This window comes from Erithacus rubecula (assembly GCF_903797595.1).
Source record: "Erithacus rubecula genome assembly, chromosome: 14".
NCBI lineage: Eukaryota > Metazoa > Chordata > Aves > Passeriformes > Muscicapidae > Erithacus > Erithacus rubecula.
Genome location: NC_136666.1, coordinates 3,076,957 through 3,096,301, shown reverse-complemented (window position 1 = coordinate 3,096,301; position 19,345 = coordinate 3,076,957). Strand labels below are relative to the sequence as shown.

Genomic DNA, 19,345 nt, shown 5'->3' with positions numbered 1-19,345 from the left:
CTGAATATGCTTTCCATTGTATTTGGCTCTAAAGCATATTCCACTGCTTTTTCCCTCCCCAAAACTCTCATCCAGCTCCCCATTTTCTCTACTCCACCACTGCAGGCTCAGCCTCTGCAGCCAGAGGGGCATTTGAGTCCCTCTCCCAAGCCAGACCCGCAGGGACCTCAACCTGACACACCATGACTATATTGGGTGCACAGGAGCCCCTGGCTACCGCACCCCATGGCCCAGAGAAAGAGGTGCCTTTCCCACTGTCTCCTTTGCCCAAGCTGGAGAATACCAGGTGGTATCCAGATCCTTTCCACTCTCCTGCCGGGGAAGTAACGCTGCCACAAATCACAGCATCTCAGAAAACAGAGCGAAGAGATTGATTCAGCTGTAAACGTGTCCTTCCCCTTACCTCCTGCCATCACAGGATTGATCCCCACACAACATGAAAAGCATGTGCTCACTTGTTGGCCTGGAGACCTGCCAACAAAGCATTTTAAGAGCAGTCCTGGAGCGCAGATCCTACAAGGAGACAGCTTTCTGCTTGGGAATGCTGCACACACACAGCACCAGACATGAATAATTCAGCTCCATTAGGTGCTGAGACCTCTATAATCCACATCTACGGGCTGGGACAGAGCCAAACCGTATTCAGAGACAAACCTGAAAGTTCACTTTCAGGGCTGCACACACACCTAGAGATAGCTCTTCCACCAGAACAGCTCCACTTCCAAAAGACAGCAAGGAAACTGTGCCAGCCCCCGGCTCTATGTGCTAAAACCAGTGCAGGATGCTCAGAACCCGCTGAACCCGCGCCACTCTGGCTTTCTCTGCTGTTTACCAGAGGCCAGGAGACCAAAGCTGGGAAGGATTGACTGCCCAAGGGCAGCAAGATGTAGGAGAAAGCTTTTCTCCTGGCAGCAGCCAGCCCACACATAGGGAGACTGTCTCATAGCCATGTGCTCCAGCCTGCAGCGCTCCAGGATTAGCCTCTGGTGGCTTCCAGACATGACTGACTGCAATTTTCACCCTGATTAACTTTCAGGAATGCCCACAAGAAGGAGCGGCAAAGAGGACGGGGAAGGGGGGGAGAAAATCTGCAGGATGCAGCATTTCCTCCAGCAGGCACAAGGCAAGGAGCAGAAGGTTTGCTGAGATGGTTGCTCTGGCCAGCAGCAACCCTGGAGAGCAGAGCTCTCCGCTCCCTCCCCAAAGTGCCAAAGGCATGGAAGGGATGCTGCCCCCCCAGCCTGCCAAAGCCCCAAAGGGCTCCCCAGAAGCCCCAGCGGAGGCAGCAGCACCAGGGCTGCAGTGCCGAGGCCCTTCCTGGCAGCCAGCCGGCTGCTCTCCCCATCCACTGCCTCTTTATGAGATCCCTTTTTGTTTCCTTTTACGACTAAAGAAACTCGGGGCGGTGGGGGAACACACTGCCTTCCCCACGCTGCCGCGCTCACTCCCCACTCAGCTCCTACTGCCGCGCCTGTAATCCCCCAGCTGGGCTTGTTTGGGTTGGATTTTTGTTAAGTAACTCCCATGTCTTTTCTGCAGATTTCTTTTTAAGATGTTCCCTTTCTCCCCGCCCCCTCTCTCTAGAGCTGAGGGAGAGAGAAGAGAAAAAAACGAGAGAGAAAAAAAGAGAAATGTTGAACGCGAGCCAGCTGGCACGAACAAGAGGAGACGGAGAAATCTGCACAAAGGAGCTTCCTCACTCACTTGCTGCTTTCAGCTCAAGAAATCACACAGGGGAGGAGGGTTCACTCTCCCCCAGACATCAGTCAGGCTGTAGCAGACAAAGGAGATTTGCCATGACACCCTCCAGAACTGCCACCCAATGGGGGCAGGATCCCTCCGCCGCCTGCACCCTGCAGGAGTCCGAGCTGTTGCAAAACACGCCAAGGCGCAGAGCTTCAAAACAGGCACAGGTCAATGTGGAATTAAGTGAGATTTTGAATGGAGGAGCTGTGCTCCTGTCTCTGTGCTCACACCAGCACCCAGAGAACTTCAGTGGCTCTCAGGCCACTGAAGCGGGACAATGCCAGCAAAGCTGCCAGGAGGGAGAAGGCTGAACCCAATTTGAATAAAATGGAGCCACCCTTCTTTTTTTAATATGGAGGTGCACCCCATCAAGACTACATCTTCCAGCATGCACTGCAGCCAGAGTGCTGAAATAGACAGGATAAACTTAGGCCAGGACTCCCAAGTTTCCAAAGGCTGAGCCTTGACACTGGAGATGAACCTGAAACAGGGCAGCATTCAAGTGATGAGTCATTTTGTTGGCATTCCTGAGAAAAGCTTGAAATATTTCAGTCTAGGCATGACAAAAGCAGGACACCACTGGAAGAGGCTAGAGATGGAGGAAAGTGGAGAGGTGAGCAGAGACCACTTTGGTGCAGGACAGCCAGGCAATCACCCTACCTGTAGCAAAGCTCCAGAGACTTATCAGCAACAAATCCCACCTGCTCCCAAATGCACATTTAGGCCTCAACTTCACATTCATCATCAGGCAAAAGGTGCTCCTGGGATCAAAATTCAACCTCACCCCCACTCCTATTCACTTATGACCTTAGAACATGACTTTTCTAGCAAAACTCCACACAACTGCAGCACATGACAATGTCCAGCAAAGCTATCAATATAAAAGATAGACACACGGTGCCAGTGTGTTTGAAGAAAATACCACCATAGCTAAAATCTAGTGTTTGCTTCTTACTGACAGTTCTATAACCTCAAAACCATGAGGATCAACTCAATCTAGGGCTGAAAAACCCAGGGTTCTTGAACATGCCTAACTAGCAAAGACACCCTTCTTTTGAGAACCTCTCACTTCCCTCAACTCCCAACAGGCTACATACAGCCCTGACACATGAGGAACACAGAAAGGGCAAACATAGAGGACCACGAGTTTCAGGCTTTCCTCTATATTGTGAAATGGGGAAAACTGGGAAAAGTACCTCTCTAATCCTCCCATCAGTTTTGCAAGTGTCACCACCAGAGTCCAAATTTTTTGTCTATTCATTCCTTGAGACCCCACAGTTCTTCAGATTTACAATTATTTGATTTTGATGTCTCTCAACTTGTGCATTTTTTTCAAGGCACCACTTCTGTGTGTACTTCAGAATAAAATACAGCTCACATTTCTTCCACCAACTCACAAGGAAGCCCAAGAGCCTCGTAATTCAAGAAAACTATCAGCAAGAGAACCAGCACATGGTCCTCAAGTCAAGCAGGAGGCACATTGATACCTACAGACCCACACGAAGCACCAAACCCTCCATTTGGCTCCTGTGAAGGATGGCTGGCAAACAGCACAGTGCTGAACTGCACTGCTGGAGTCACTTCTCTGCTGGGAAGCTGAGCAAGCACCATTGTTACACACAAGCTTGAACATACATGTCTACATGACTCAGGTCACAGAACTGTAGAGCAGAGCAGGGTGGAAGGGACCTTGAAAGGTCACCTGCTTCAACCTTTTGAGAAGAAGGGAGATCAGGTGAGATTACCTACCACCCTGTCCAGACATGTCTTGAAAACCTCCACGGGCAGGGACTCTTACTGTGTCACAGAGGGAGTTGTTTCAGGGAATAGTTGCAAAAAATTTCTTTCTTATGTTGAGATGAAACCTCTCCCAGTGCAATTTTTATCTGCTGCCCCTTGATTTCTCCATATGGCTCCTCTTTGTAGGTGCCCTTAAGTCCAGCATTGTTCCTGCACACGCAGCACCCCTGCAAAGAGCTGACTGCCCTCCTTCCTGCCAGGCAGGAGCCAGGTTTGCAGGAACCTGCTAGGATAACACAGTGGCATGGACTGGAGGAGCATCAAGCACAGCATAAACAGGCCAGAGTCATGCCAGTGCTTTGTTACAGCTCTGACAGCAGGGTCCTGGGTGAGCCACATCCCCTCTCAAGTCTTTGCCATGGAGATGAGCAGGGAGTAGCAAGGCTCAGGCTCTGGATCACAGCCTGCTCATCCAAAAATGCCAGGATAGACATCTTCCAGCAAGCATGATCTCTAAAATCTCAGGCAGCTGAAAATGGCCAATATCTTTATAAGAGATCCCAGATCTGACCCAAATCCACAAGCACAAGTGGGCTCAGTATCTGAACTCTCTGCTGTATAGAGAAAGAGGAATTAAAAAACCCACATGTGTGGGAGAAAAAGTATTTGGTATGTAAAATGACAGAGCAGCTTCCTTCCTGCAAGCTCAGCTCTCAGATCTACCCTGAATCAGGGCTGCCTAACAAGGATTAAACCCCTCACTGTTGTGTGTGCATGCTGGAAGACACCCCTGTGTAACTGCCATACACAGACCTGCATGTGATGGTTTAACAAGAACCAGAAACACACAGCCCCATCTTCACCCAAAATCTGCATCCCCTGCTCTCCCCACAGTCCTCATGTGCCACCCTGCAGGTGTCACAGCATCACTGGCACCCAGCAGATGCCCAGCAGGCACTGGCAGTGCAGAGGGGTAGAGCAGGGGCTCCACAGGGTTTGGCTGTCAAAGGCCAACACACAGACCACTGGCAGCTACACAGCAGCAAAAGCAAAGCAACACCATGAGCAGTAACCAGCCATTGGTTTGGTTTGGAGACTTTGGTGAGTCTACCCCAGACATGTCAGTGCATTCCAGCAGCACTAGACATGGCCCTGGTGTTCCCCTACCACCACAAAGGCTATTCTTGAGCCCAGCCAGCCACGTCCCTACTGGCTGGTGCCAAAAACAACATTAAGCACTCAAAACCACACATCTGAGCCAATCTGCTTGGCACTGCAATGCTTCCCATAGTGATAAACCTGGGGAATGACTGACCCCTGAACAGAACTGGTTTCAGCTGGGGAAGTGGAAGAGCTGTGTGGATTTAAAACCAGGGCAGTTACATCCTTGCTAACCCCAACACAGAAGTGAGCTGATTTATGAGAGGCTTAAAGGTATCTGAACTGGTGGCCTGTCCTCTAGCATAGCCTAGAAGAGGGTAGAGGGCACACAAAAGTAACCCAAGAGGTTCCCAAACTTCAGCACTCCATGCAGGCTGGAAGATCACCAGCAGTGAGAGGAAGCAGCAAGACAGACGTGACCAAGAAAGATCCTCAAAGCATGAGATGTGGAAATGGCAAGAAAGAAGACCTGGCAAAGGCCACAGACAACCAGTGGGAATAAATAACCACTGGAGTAAGTGCCAGAAAAAGGAACTTACCCTTTTCCCCTGCTCACCCAACGCTGTCAGCAGGGATGCAGGAAGGCATCCAGGAGTTGGCAGCATCTTGAGCTGAGGGTGTTGGTGAGAGCAGGGTGGCCAATACTGAACCAGCCATTGGCTCCCTTTCTTTACAGGGCTCTGGAGGCAGCATGGCCCCTCACCCTGCTCCTGGTCTCCCTGCTGTCCCCCAGCCCCATCGTGGGCCCAGTCCCAAACTGGGTTCTCATGGTCTCAGAGATGCAGGTATCACCCTCCACAGAGGTACAGCAGGAACAGCAAACCATTGGCTGCACTGCCACCCTGCATCAAAGTCAACATCTCTTTTCCATCTTCTTCATCCAGAGTGATCCCAGCTGAGCAGCATCTCCCAGGCACAGCTCTGCCTTGACAGGAGATGAGCAGAGCTGGTCAGAGAGGATGGACAGCCACTGGTTTGCTGGCTCCTAGGGAAGGGAGAGCTTCTGGGCTTTATTTCCTTTATCTTTCCTTTTAGGAGCAGGCCATGCAGCCAGCCTTGGCTGTTTCTCAGCCTTCAGAAGACGACAAACATCCCTCCACCACTCCAAAACCAAAGGAGCTGCCACTTCACCTATAATTTGTCTTTAATTCCCTTCATTCAATAACCAATTAGGGCACCTTGGCTCTCAAAGCTGAGTCTCCCTTTGTAGCAAGGCCAGTGCGTGCAGCTGTAATCCCTCTTCCTGTCACATCATCAGCCTGGGAACACTTTGGGAAAAAAACAACCAGACTGTGAAGTAAAGGAGGAGGGAAGGCACATGCAGACAGGGACAAATGCAAGCAGAGCAAGCACCATGCCGAGAAATCCCTTTTTTTTTTTTTGTCCCTGGGAGGGATAATAAATAGGTGTATCTCCCAGATTAATACAGCACATTTGCAGAGCTCTGATATCCATCAGAAAGTTGCTAATTTGTGCTAATGACCCATTGCAAATTGCCGAATTTTGTGAATTAGCCAGTGCACAGGAATACAATAAAACCCAATGAAAACCATGCATCAAAGCGTGCTGGGCTTATTTGGGGAGTCCTAGTGCACTTGGAATTGCTTGTGGCAATGGATGCAGAGGGAAGGTGCAGATTAGATGTGAAACCCCCTCAAAGATAAACAAGAAATCCTCAGGACAAGAAGAAATTTCAACAAGCTACAAAACCTTTGGGAAAGGAGAAGTAATTCTCTCGGAGATGAGCAAGATTCTTCCTTTCCTATTGGATTCATAGTGTTTACTGTCAGGGAAGTCATTACACACCTCCTTTTCACTCCTTTAAAGAGGCACAGCACACTCCTCCTGATCTGCCCTTCATCCCCTTGGAGAAGCACCAGGAAAACTCCAAGTCAAATCTTTGGACCCACTTGAACCAACAATGCTCTGCTAATCCAAACCACAAATGGGCTCAGCAAATTCATTAAAATCAATTTTGTTATCATTAAATCAGGATAGGCCCATCACACATGATGGAGCACTGTAGAGATCTCATCACTCCAGCCAGTGGAAGAATGAGTGGCCCAAGAACAGCTTAGAGGAAAAATCCAATGCCACAAAACCTTTCAGTGCTTGGGGAAACAGGAGCAGAAAGCAACAACATCACCTTTCCTTTTCTTACACCATGAACATGGCAATGAATTGTAGAAGTTGGGCATTTAATGTTTCAATACAAAATACAAAGGTTATCCTGAAATTATCCTTATTAATCCACAAAAAACTGCACTTGCATCCTTTCATACCCCTCACACCACATCTGAGCTGACGTTCAGCAGCTACGTCAGTGGGTTTTGTGCATGTGAAGGACACTCAGCTGCAGCGAAAACAAAACAACCTCTTGGGCTCATCACAAAAACTGATTTTTCACCCAAATGCAGATGGGAATTGGTTTCCTTTAAAGAAAAAAAATCAACCACAAAAACAACCAGAGTCCCAGAGTAAGTTTCCTGGTTAGGCAACCATTCCCTATTTTCTTACTATAAGATTGTTCAGGCTCAACCTCACTCCTTCCTCTGGCACAATGTCATACCTCAAGGCACCGACCTTCAGTAGCAGGAAAGTGCATCTGCATGGCAAAGTAATCCATATCCCAGTGGGATGTCCTTCCATGCCCTTTCCCAACCCAAAGCAACACCCTTCCTCATTCAAGCCAACACAGCATGGCGACATAAAGCAGACCAGTTGCTGCCAGGTTGGTCAAAGCTCTAATTCAGGAGCCACATGTGGCCACCAATGATCTCCAGGATAGTTGTAAGCCAGCTCATCTACCTAGCCCTGATCTTAGAAAAGGTCCTTCACACCCACATGGGCTCCTCAACACACCACTACCCCAACCCCAAACCCTGGGGGAGTCAAGCACCCCCATGCAATGGCATCCTCGTCCCTCCTCCCACAGCCACAAGCACCCAAATTAGGGTTTTTCCACGTAAGCAGGCAAGACCCAAGTGAAAATGACAAGCCCTCCTCATGCCTAGAGGGCCCACGAAGCACTAGAAGAGGCATCACAGAAGAACTGTAAACAGCCCAGGCCACCTCCAGGTGCTTCAGAGACTTTGGTGCTTCCCAAAAAATATCTCCACAAACTACTATCAGTTGCAATGGAACACAGATTTGGGAACAGACGCATGACTCTCCTACTTCCAAGGTTGGGGAACCAGCAGTCCATATCCTGCAGGAACCATAGGATTCTCCACGATCTCAGTGGGCAACCACCCTACAGACTCCAGCGCTAATCCACTCGCTGCCTTCATCATGTACAAGCAGCTGAGCACGGTTAAACTGTCACCAGCTCCTGGCAAGGTCACCCACAGCCTCACCTCCTCTCCGTGGGGAACCAGCACGTGATGCACTCCCCAGAAGCATCCACTGCTCGCTGCCTGCCCCCAGCAGGTCCCTGTGTCTGGCCAGGAACCGCGGCCAGCCAACACTCAAAGGGCATCGCTGCGCACGCAGGATGTCGCACAGCCCCGGAACAACATACCTGGCACCATAAATACCATCTTATTTACATAATGCTCTGGATAAAGGGGACAAAGAGGCTTATTGCATTACATCTGGAACTAGGATTGCATCAGCGTCCACAGGCCCTAATCCCAGGCAGAGCCGGGCTGCACGGGGCGTGGTGGGACAGCGCCGAGGTGCATCCCCACTCCCAGCCAGCCAAGGTCAAGCTCAAGATTCTCCTTCTGCTCAGCACAAGCATGCAGAGAAAGAACCCTGCACTCCAGCAATGCCAACTGAATCAGGCACAACACGTGACTTTGGTCCTCAACCACCATCAGCTGGGCCCAGAAGTGGGATTCCAGATGTGGGTCTCCCACCTGTCTGGTCTAGACACAACACACAGACATCGACTTTGTCTGGATGATCACATGGAAGTGCTAGAAAGACCAGGCAGCTCCTGGTTTTCTTTAATTTATGCAATCACAACTAAGAATACACTGTAAATACAACCTATAAGCGAATTTTGATTCAAGGTAGCCCTGTTCTGCAAGAAAATAAACCAGATGGAGTGAACTCTGGTCAGTCTTTCTTGTTAATTCAAAATAAAGACACACATGCAAGGTGTTGGGTAGATCCAACACCATGTGAGAGCACCCCAACCACCTTTGTGAGCCCTTTCTTCCCAGAAAGGAACCTTTTCAGCTCAATTTACAAGGAAAAAGCTTTTGAGGGAGAAGCAGCGATGCCATCACCGCCGACATAAGACAAGCCAGGTGCAAAGAAGTGTGAGGGGACTTTGCAGCTGAGGCAGCGAGAGATTATTTGTGGCTACCAGCCAGCACAGGGCTCCAGACAGACAGATGGATCCCCCCAAAAAATCACACCGCTTTCAGCAAGCAGAGAGATAACAAGTATCTTAAGAGACACATCCATGCACACACACACTGGCCCCCTGAGGCTAATGAGCAGCCTAAATGGTGACTCACCAAACACACAGACCAAGTCTGAGTGCCTGGCTTGGAGAAAGGAATAAAATCCCTGTGCTCTGGCCATACTCAATTACAAGTCATTCCAACTTGCTTGATAATTAATTTCCTCCAGTAGCTCTAACCAGAAGCAGCCCTTGCCCCGCATGCCAGGCCAGTCCAGGTGAAACATTAAATCCTTGTCTCTTCCACCACAGAAATGCCACGTTCCTGGTGCCGAGCACATCTCCCTTCTCCTGAGGAGAAAACCTCACTGGATGAACGAGGGCATAAAAGGGCAAGGATTTGTGTTTTGCGACTGAAACAGCTTCAAAATAATAGATTATTTTTGGTCAAGAGCTAATCAATAAAATCAGCTGCCTGGATTTTCTGAGTGCCGTGCATGTGCGGTCGCATACTGCCAACAAAGAGCTAGAAATGTGCGGCATAATCTGATGCTGGAGTCATCGCACAAAGAGTGGAAATAGGTTTTCCTGAGGATGTCCAGGCGACGAACTGCCTGCACACGATGGAGCCCAAAATCCAGCCCCAACACCAGCATCCTTGCATATTTCCCCAGAGGTGGGGGAAAGAGCCCATGGGGCTCCTCGGTGCACACTTTAAAAAACAAGTGTCTAACGCCTCCTCCAAGGGAAAGGGCCTTCCCAGAAAGGGAGGAAAAAGCAAAGTAAAGGCAAAAGGAAGGCTACTGGGAGATGGAGGGGAGCCAAGTCTCGCAGACCAGATCTGAACCTGTGACCTTCCCCGTGTACACAACGGGCGGGAGAGCGCACGGCAGGAGCGCCTGCCCCGCCGGCCGCCCCAGCCCTCGCGGGACAACCGGCCACGTTGTCACCGGCGGGGTCACCTCCAGACCGGCCCCGCTGCCCAACGCGGGCTCCAAGGACTCGGAGGAGGGCGGCTCGTCCTGCGGCACCCGGCCCGGCCCCAGTGGTGCCGCCCGAAGGGGCTCCGCTCTCGGGGTCTGACCCGCCCCAAACTCACAGAGACTCGCTGAACGCATTGGGGAGCATTGAATCATCCGGATCCGTGCCGAGAACCCCCTAACGGCGCTACAAAAGAGCTGGGGTCCAGAGAGCCTCTGCTCCTGTGCCCCCAACCCCTCCCTGCACACAGGTGGGGGTCAAGAGGGGTGACCCCCAGGAACACCGCTATCCTCTCGAGGAGCCCCTCTCCGCCCGCATCACCCCCCGCAACTCCCTTCCCACAAAACCTGGCATGGCGGTGACCCCAGCAGGGGAACACCGCCGCCCTCCAGCCGTGGGAACCCCGGGCTCGGAGCTCGACCCTCGCGACGGCCAAGGCGGGGCCTCGCAGCCCGGGAGGAGCCGGCCCCAAACGGCCACAACAGCCGCGGAGCTCCCTCCCAACGGCCGCGCAGGGACCGCAACCGCCCCCGGTCACGGGGATGGGGGGACCAGGGGCACACCGACCCGCGCACACAGTGGTACCGGAGCTCCATCCCCACGGCGAGAGATGAGGGCGGGCGAAGCACATATCCCCAATGGTCGCAGGAGTGGGCAGCACACGGAGTCCCCAAGGGTCCGGGGGGGGAGCACAGCCCCGTTCCCGGGGGGCACAGAGGAGGGGGAAGCACTGAAACCCCCGTTCCCAATGCTCCAGGGGGAGGGGTACGCAGAGCCCCGTCCGTAAGGGTCACGGGGGGGGGGGAGGGGGAGGGCCACAGCCGCGTTCCCAGGGGTCACAGGAAGGAAGGGGGGAGGGCACGTATCCCCGTCCCGGCGCTCATGGCTCCCGACAGCCCGGGCCCAGCCGGCGCGGAAGGGGCGGGGGGGGATGCCCGAAGCCCGAGGGGAGCCCCAACCGCCACCCCCCCACACACCTCCCCCGCCCGCGGCGGGGCGGCGCGGCGCGGCGGGCGCGCACTCACCCGGTCGCTGGGGTCTCCGCCCTAGGTGCGCTCCATGTGGGTCGCGCCGGAGCCGGCGCTGCGGGCCGGGGCCGGGCCGGGCCGGCCGGGGCCGCCACGCGCTGAGGCCGCGCCGCGCAGGCCGCGCCGGGTCCGCCGGGCGGGGCGGGGCGGACACGGCGCAAAACGCGGAGGGCGGATCGCGGAGCGGCGTCCCCGGGCGGCGGGGAAACACGGAGCGGATGTCCCGCCGGAAGGATCGGGGGCCGGAGACAGACAAAGCCCGGAGCGGAACGGAGCATTCCCTGCCTTAGGAGCCGAAGCCGCCGATGTGCCTCCTGGGAAATGGCGGGGGGAATCTTTTGGGGGTGTTCGACGCTCTGAGCGGTGCCTTGTGAGACCTCTGCCCGGCACGCTTTTAGCTCCCCGAGCCAGCAGCAAGGGGCGGGAATATCACCACCCGGGGCACCCACACCTACCTCAAAATCATCCACACTGTGCCCCACGCTGCCACTTTTCCTTTCCAAACTCTCTTCTGGATGGAAAGAACACCTGAGTCCCCAGCCGTTCTCATGCCCTGGAGGTGACATGTCCCCTAAACTCTCCCACCCAAAGCCTCAGCACCAGCCCTGCTGACCGGGGAGGAAATTCCAGTTCACCTCAGTGGGGATGTCCCAGTCCTATCTCCATGACACCCCAAACCATGAAAGTGAATGGGTACAGCAAGCTGTGCCAATGGGAGACGGGCTGCAGGATCCAAGCTGGCATCTGTCAGTGCTGAGCATGGAGCAGGAACACGCAGGAATCTGCAGCTCCTGCAGATGGAGAGGGGAGCACCAACTCCATCCACCCAGCCAGGGACTGCTGTAAGTATTCCAGGCCAAAGAGGTGCCACCATTCCTTGAGTGTGCCACCATCCAGTGTGGCTTCAGGACAGCAGCAAAGGAGATGCCAAATTCTTCTGATGCTTTTTGCCCCAAATAAGGACAACACAAGACTCAAATCCCTGGCAAAGGAGGTGATCCTGAGGCCAGAGGTTTGGGTGTCTCACCAGCTTTTGGGGCTGGAGCAGGTGGGAGGGAGTCAGAAGATGTTTAAAGCAACAGGAAACGAGGGATGAGAAGAGAATTCTTACAGCCCAAAAGAGAGAAAGAGGAGAAATCCATATTTATCCTGATGAGGAGAAACTGTTCTTGCACAGCACAGAGCCAATGCTGGCAGGCTCCAAGACAACCTGTATTAATAAAACCAGGTCAGTTTTTACTGAAGTATTTTCAAGGGTTGGGTAAAAGGTTTTATGGGCATTTGCTGTTGATGTTCATCAAATCTCAGACCAGGAATGGTGCTTCCAAGAGTGGAAAAACAGCATCAGACAGGAACGCAGGATGAACCAGGGGATGAGTCAGTGCATCTTTCCTGGCAAAACTGTGATGCCACTAATACAGGAGGAAAATAAAACCCCTGCCAGGCAAGGCAGTTCCATTGGGAATGACCTCAGCATTCCTCCAATGACATGTTTTGCCACAGCCACAAGCAGGGTCTGTGATCCAGCCTGCCTGTGGCTGTCAGAGATCCCACAGAATCCAACACATGATGGTGGACATGAAACCCTTAGGGATGAAACCTGCAGGCACCAGGTAGACATGAGTTGTGAGTGACAAGGGACAGGGAGGTGACAAGGCAGCAGCCTGTCATGTCTGGTCTGATAATGCTGCACTCCTGGGATAGGAGATGGGGCTGGGCTGGCACCTCCTCCCTGGGTGCTGTTTTCCATCCCTCTGTGTCTCACCTCTCCCACACAGCTCACAAGGAAGGCCTCTCTGCCTCCTTCTTCCCAAGCCAAGACCCTGGGATGACTCCCCAGGCCCCCCATCCCTTTCCAACTCTGCTCCTATTGGCACCATGTATATTCTCCATCACTCTCAAGGGACATCCACCAAGACAGCAGGATCTCCATGTAAGAAAAGTGCAGGGAAGTCTCTAGGAATCCCAGCACTGCTGACTTGACTTGTGGTGGGACACAAGGGACAGAGCAGAGGGAGAAATGCAGCCAGGGGAGGAAGGAAACAGAATTCCATCACCCTTGGCATTGAACAGCAGCTCCCACACCATAAACCCTGTGCCAACTGCAGGCAGCTCAGAAACACCCATGAGGGTTTTCCCACTGAGGAATAACGTGGATGAGTCTTGGATCCAGCTCCATCATTTCCAGCACCTCGGAGATCCTACAGGCAGCAAAGGGAGCCAGAAGACAACTCCCAAGGCAAATGGCATGGGACAATTTCCAGTGCTGCAGCACAAAGGCATTGCACCCTCCTCCTCTCCCATGGGGCAGAGTGCTGGGACAACCTACACCCAGGGACTGTGCCAGCAGTGGAGCTGGCAGCTCCCACCACGTTCCTGGTGCTCTTGGACCATGGCAAGGCAGAGCCTGGAGCACTGCAGCATGAGAAGGGATGGAAGCCCAGGATACACAGTGCATGATGAGCATGGACATGGCAATGTGGGGAGAGGCACAGTGTGAGGGAGTACAGAAAAAGGTACAATTCAGATTATTCCCAAGGTGTTCTACACACAGCTGCTGGGGGCCAGCTCATGGGGGGTGGCTGCTGTTTATGTACAAATCAACAGAAGAACGTATGGTTGGGCACTCAGCACTAATTCCAAAGGGTTGGAAGAGCACCTGTGAGCAGGCACAGAGCCCACCTTTAACCCCAAAATTCCCATACCCACTTGAGAGCTCAGGCTCTCTGGCTGTTGGGAGCCATCACCCTCATCCCTTCAGCTTCTCACCCTTCTCCCATAGAGCAAAAAAACACCTCAAGGCACTTTTTGGAGAGAGAGATCATGCCAAAGCCAGGATGGAGCTGGGCTGCCTGCTGCTGGAGTGTTCCCCATGCCTGTTCTGGGACCTGCTGCTCCTGGGGTGCCAGTAATTGTTGAACCACATCCTGTCAACCTCCATCTCCCACCCACCCTCGTCAGCAGCACAGGACCTCCCTGGAAGCACAGGGCTGTTGGGCCAGGTTTTGGTGAAAACAATCTTTTTTAATAGTTTTGCAATACAAGAGATAAAGCAATACCTAAAGCAATCTGGGATCAGGAATCCATCTTCCACCTGCTTTCCAGAGCTGAAGACCATCCTGGCACCCTTCAGAGGCAGTTGGGTGCTTCACAGGAACCAGTGCTGCTCCCCAGCGCTCACCCCACGGCTTTCTGCTTCATTAACCCCTTCTTTGCTCCCTGATGGATCTTTGCATCCAGCTTCCCTGTAAAGAGGGGATTAAAGAAAAAAAAAAAAAGAAAAACACAACAAACCCTCATCACTCTTTATTTTTAAATGCTATTTGCAATGCAAATGAGCTGGAGGCACCGAGGTCTCCTAGTTAGTGTGTTCCTGTCACATCCAATTATCCTGCTTGAGGAGCCAGGCATTTCCAGCTGCACAGGCTCCCTTCACAGGCGTGACACCGGGAGCCGGGGGCAAGCGTGTCCGATGCGGCCAGGAGGGGAAATTCGAGGAGAGGAGTAAATTAACATCCAGCACTTGCCTGCCACTACCAGGGGGGAAAGGGATCCCTGTGTCTGCCTGCAGGAATCGTGTTGATGTGCTCTGAGGAGATGTGGCACTGTCTAGCAATGTGTTAGGGACGTGTTTCTCCACGGCAGGATTGAGGACAACAAACCCTCAGCTTGGGATGATGGTGACATCTGCTCCACCTTGCCACATGCTAGGTTGGTGGTCTCCAAGGCCATCTGCTGCCTTTGCCACCAGGGAAAACCTCAGCCAGCAGCTCTAGTGGGACCTGGAGAAAACACTGACTCTCTTTGACCTTCACAGCCAGCTCTGCTTTCCCACCTGGGAGAGGAGCAGGACACAAGAACACAGGATTTTGGACAACTGATGAAGAGGTCAGAAGCCAGGCATAGTGATGTGCTCCCTCAGAGGAATGACCTTGTCCTCTTCTTCCTGCCTGTAAAAATGCAAGGATGCTCCCACTCTCCCAGCTCCCAGAGAAGCTCTGCCAGCAGCCAACACTGCTCACCTCCTGCCACATCTCCCCAGGACTTGCCTTCCTGCTGCTCCCCTGCATCTTCCCATCCTCTAAATGCCAGCCTTGTCCTGTCTGTGTAGCTGGGAACAGGGATAGGGCAAGATACACCATGCTCCAAAGTTCTACTTCAGCCACTGCTACAAAATCTGCTGGTAACTGCCCATGTGCCATAAGAAGCAGGTGATTCTCCAGAGAAAATGGATCCTAACCAGGCAGTGACCATCACCATGTCTTCAAGAAAACGTCTCAATTCCAGTTCAACAAAGACAGTTTGCAGATCACCATGCCACAGATCCACAAACTGAAACATGGCTTGGAAGATGTCCTGGGAGACCCTCCATCCCACTGGCCACTCCAGAGAAGACTTTCCCTCCACTGCCCAAGGATGGGGAAGAAGGCTCCTCCTTGCAATTGCTGTTTCCAGTCACTGGCACCTAAGCAGGCTGAGCCAGCCCATCCAGAAGCAGTGTGTCAGATCACCCTGTCCCCACGCCAGGGCTGGTTTTGGCAGAAAGGCAGGAAGTTCACATTACCCCAACTACCTACTGTCACCAGAGCTGTTGTATTTCACATGCCTGCCTGCTTCTCCTGGATCCCAAAAACATTGGGAGGCTCCTCTGCCCTTCCAGCTGGCAAACACCACACAAGTAACCTTTAAGAAAAGGCTAAAACTAAGGCAAAGCCCCAGGGTCCCTTGCTCTTTCTGCTCAGTGATTCAAGGCCTCTCATCTCACACCATGTCTTCTGCTCCTCTGCACTCTTCCAGCCACTGACTGCTGGAGGGAGGTTTCTAAGTGATGCTTCAGGGTAGCTTTGCCTGGATTCAAGGAAATCTCCCATGAGCTCATCTCCAATGAGCTTTGTCCTCATGTGCAAAAACTACATGGGGATGTATCCAGGGAGAGCTGTGCTCCCAGATGCAACACTGTGCCCATCCCTTCCACAAAAACAATGACCCTGGCAGCAAAAACTGAGCCATGATAGGGTCTTTTTCTCATCCCCAGGCTGCTAGAAACAAGTAATTTGCAACAGAGAAGCATCCGGATGTCAATGTGGTGAGGTCCACACTGTTATCTGGCACGGAAGACTGTTCTGGCTTGGCTTTCCAACAGGACAAACTGGCATTTTGTCATGGTTTGAGCCAGGTTTCAAGGAGACCAGGGCAGCCAGCAAGCCCAGGTGGGGATGTGAGCTGGCACCTTCCCTCTGCTCTGCTTCCAGCTGGGAGAATTAAGCTTTTGACTGCCTGGGATGCAATGCCAGCTTCTATTAAAACAGCGCCCTGCGCCGATGAAAGGTCAAAGGCTTCCTTGCTCCTTCCCTAGGCTGTCATAAATATCACCCAGACGGACCATGTCCCTTCTGGGAGGTGAATATGCAGCTCACAGCCCCCCTGCACTGCTCCTGTGACAGCTCCTATTGGGATGGAGGGCAGGGAAGGCAGGGCCAGCAGTGGGAGTGGGAGCACAGGCAGCCGCCAGCACAGCCGGCTTCCTTCCAGGCTGTTAGACTGATCCTTCTCCAAGCAGAAAGTGTCACAACACAAAGGAGATGATGTGACAGATGGGGAGGGGACTGGCAGCAACTGCACCCGGCAAGGCAGATGCACAGGAGCCTCATAGCAGCTTTGCCCTCTCCCACCCGTGGCCAGACAGAGGCAGAGGTGGGAGTGAAGGAGCACAAGTGCCTGGCAAGAGCAAAGCAGAGGTTAAAACAAGGGGAAAAAAGGATGCAGTGGCTGCATCAGCAAGCAAGGGCCACAAGGCTGTTCCCCCACAGCCAAGATTTGCATCCTAAATAACTCCTGCCTGCTCACTGGCACTCAGAATAACCCATCTAGGGGGAGGACCACAAGTGAAATTCAAGTTGCTTGCAGGTCACCAAGCACTGGTCTCCATTAGCTGAATGTACCTCCCAGTTGCTCCTCAAAAAGCCAAGGAAGAAATCAAATGGTTCTGAAGGACATCCCAACACCTAGCTGTGGGAAAAAGGTGCTTCCCTGAGAAGATAGGGAAAAAAAACCCTCAAAGCCAACAAAAATAGCCCTCTGCTATGCTTCAAAAAGCCCTTAATAACCAGTCCTGAGAAATCCCAACACTCCTGAGCTCCAGGTACCAGCCCAAGGATCCTTGTAGAAAGGAGGGAGATCACCCAGTTGTCAGCTCTGCTGAACTAACAGCCAAGACTCTTCCTGCTTCTGCTGCTTTTAGCCCGTCAAATTAATTTTTCACATCCCCGGCAAGCGCGTGCGGTGCCTTCCCCGGGCTGTGTGGTGGGGAGGTTGCTAATAAGGACAGAGTTGACTGCAGGCTCCCCAGCTGCTGCATCCCTCCTCCATCCTTTTTATAGCACTGGGCAGGAATAACTGGCAGCCTGCAGAGGGGCTGGTGGCTCGTAAAAGGGACTAACGACGCTGGCGAGCGGAGCGCGGGCAGATGCTGCGGAGCTTCCCTGTGCCCTGCCAGGACATCCCATCCCATCCCACCAGACTGCAGATGGGGAATGTCCATCTGGCCCTGCAGCTCTTGCTGTTCAAGCCCTCACTGTCCTCAGGGGCAAGAGTGTGATTTGGAACTAAAGGACACAGAGGTTGCCTGGATATTGCTGCAACAACTCCTGTCCCCACCCTGTCGCTGACACGACTGCTCTTTGACTACCCAAGTGTTTGCAGAGGCAGGAAGAAACATGTATATGGAAGGAAGCAACATCTGGGGAAAGGGGAACTGAAGACAAAAAAAAATATTACAGATGTATTTGAGCCTTTAACAAACACCTCCAGATCAAAGAGCAGATGACAAAGGTTGGGAACTCATCTGGCAACAGCAAGCTGGGGTGGCGAGGGGAGCCAGCTCCAAGGGCTGGGGGGGCATCTGGGGAAACTTTACTACTTACAGATTTTGTGTTTGCCTTTGATGGGAAACTTCAGAACCATCTCCTGGGGATTAGTGCAGATAAAGACAAATGGAGATCCGGACTCCTGGCTCAGGTCTGGATACTGTGAAACACAGAGAGACACAGAGACCAGAGTCAGGACAGCTGCATGGGTGCAAAAAGAGCTCAGTGTGCAAGAACAGAGGGATCTTAGCCAAGATATGGGTTATATGGAGGCTGTGGCAGCTCAGATCAAACCATTTAAAGAACTTTTATTGAAAAAAAACCCAAACAATTCCAATTCTGGTCTTACTCTGCAAGCCCCTTGCTCAGGCTCTTCCCACTGCACCTCTGCTGAAGGTCGCTGACTCTTTGGATCTCCTCACCTTGGGTGTTCCCAAGCCCCTTTCAGCCCCCTTTAGCTCTGACCTGTGCTACCCCTGTGGTTTCACACTTGATTTAGGCTGATCAGAACCCTGGCATGTGGAGAGGGAGGTGGTAGGGGCCCTACCATCACCAGCCCACCTGTTCACTGGGACAAGCAAGGGACAGCTTTTCAGCCTGATGCATCCCCAGACTCAGATGTCTAGGAATATGAGTATCCCCACTAATCCCTAACTGGTTATGGACAGCACCCAGCACCTCAACCAAAACAACCTGCCAAATCCAGCCTGAAATGACCACCAATAGGGTGGCTACCACCAGCTGTTCCAGTTACAAATACATCCTCAAATATTCCCCACAAAGCTCAATCCCAAACACAAGAATGTAAGATTTGGAGAGTGTGCACTGTCCTGCTGTGGGACATGCATTCCTTGATATTCACTTGCATATAAAGGGTGAGCAACACACCTGCTACATACCAAGGTGATGGCTCAGAGAGGCCAGCTCAGGGCTGGCTTCATTCACAGAGTCAATGGAGGGAATTTACCACACTGAAGACATGGGAGAATTTTATAGGAAGAGAATAAACAGATTATAGAATCATAGAAGGATTTAGGTTGGAAAAATACCTCTAAAATTGTTTCTCTAATTAACTATGTGGGGAAAAAGGAGAAAAAATCCCCACTCCATGCAGGAAGCAGACCAAGATCCTGGCTGGCTGCAGCTCAGCCTTCCTGGCATTCAGAGGTGAAAGGCAAAACAGTCATAAAAAATGTATATCTCAGCTCCCACCTCAGATAGTCCATGAGCTGCAGAGCTGGTGCTGACAAGCACTGAGGCCAGCACATGCCATGAGGATGCTCCAGCTCAGGAAACCCTGCTCAAACAGACTGTGGAAGTGGTTTTCCTTCCATGGGAAAACTGCCTTCTTTTTTTTCCTGCTCCCCTGCCTTCCTGGAGCAGATTCATCAAGGCTGCTTGAGGGGACAGGATGCCAGACCAGATGGAGCTGCATGTCCTGGCAAATCCCCCATTTGTTACTAACAAAT

The 19,345-nt window shown here is 52.4% G+C and overlaps 2 protein-coding genes across 4 annotated transcripts in view; both read right to left on the bottom strand.

Moving 5' to 3' along the window:
* The window catches only part of ZNF609 (zinc finger protein 609), a 63,143-nt gene extending 51,966 nt beyond the window's left edge, over window positions 1–11,177 (bottom strand). Inside the window, exon 1 of the mRNA XM_079317914.1 lies at window positions 11,008–11,177. The gene's annotated coding sequence lies outside the window, so the exon portion shown is untranslated. The remainder of the gene's footprint in view (window positions 1–11,007) is intronic.
* The window catches only part of SNX22 (sorting nexin 22), a 192,650-nt gene that overhangs the window by 41,564 nt on the left and 131,741 nt on the right, over window positions 1–19,345 (bottom strand). The window lies entirely within an intron of this gene.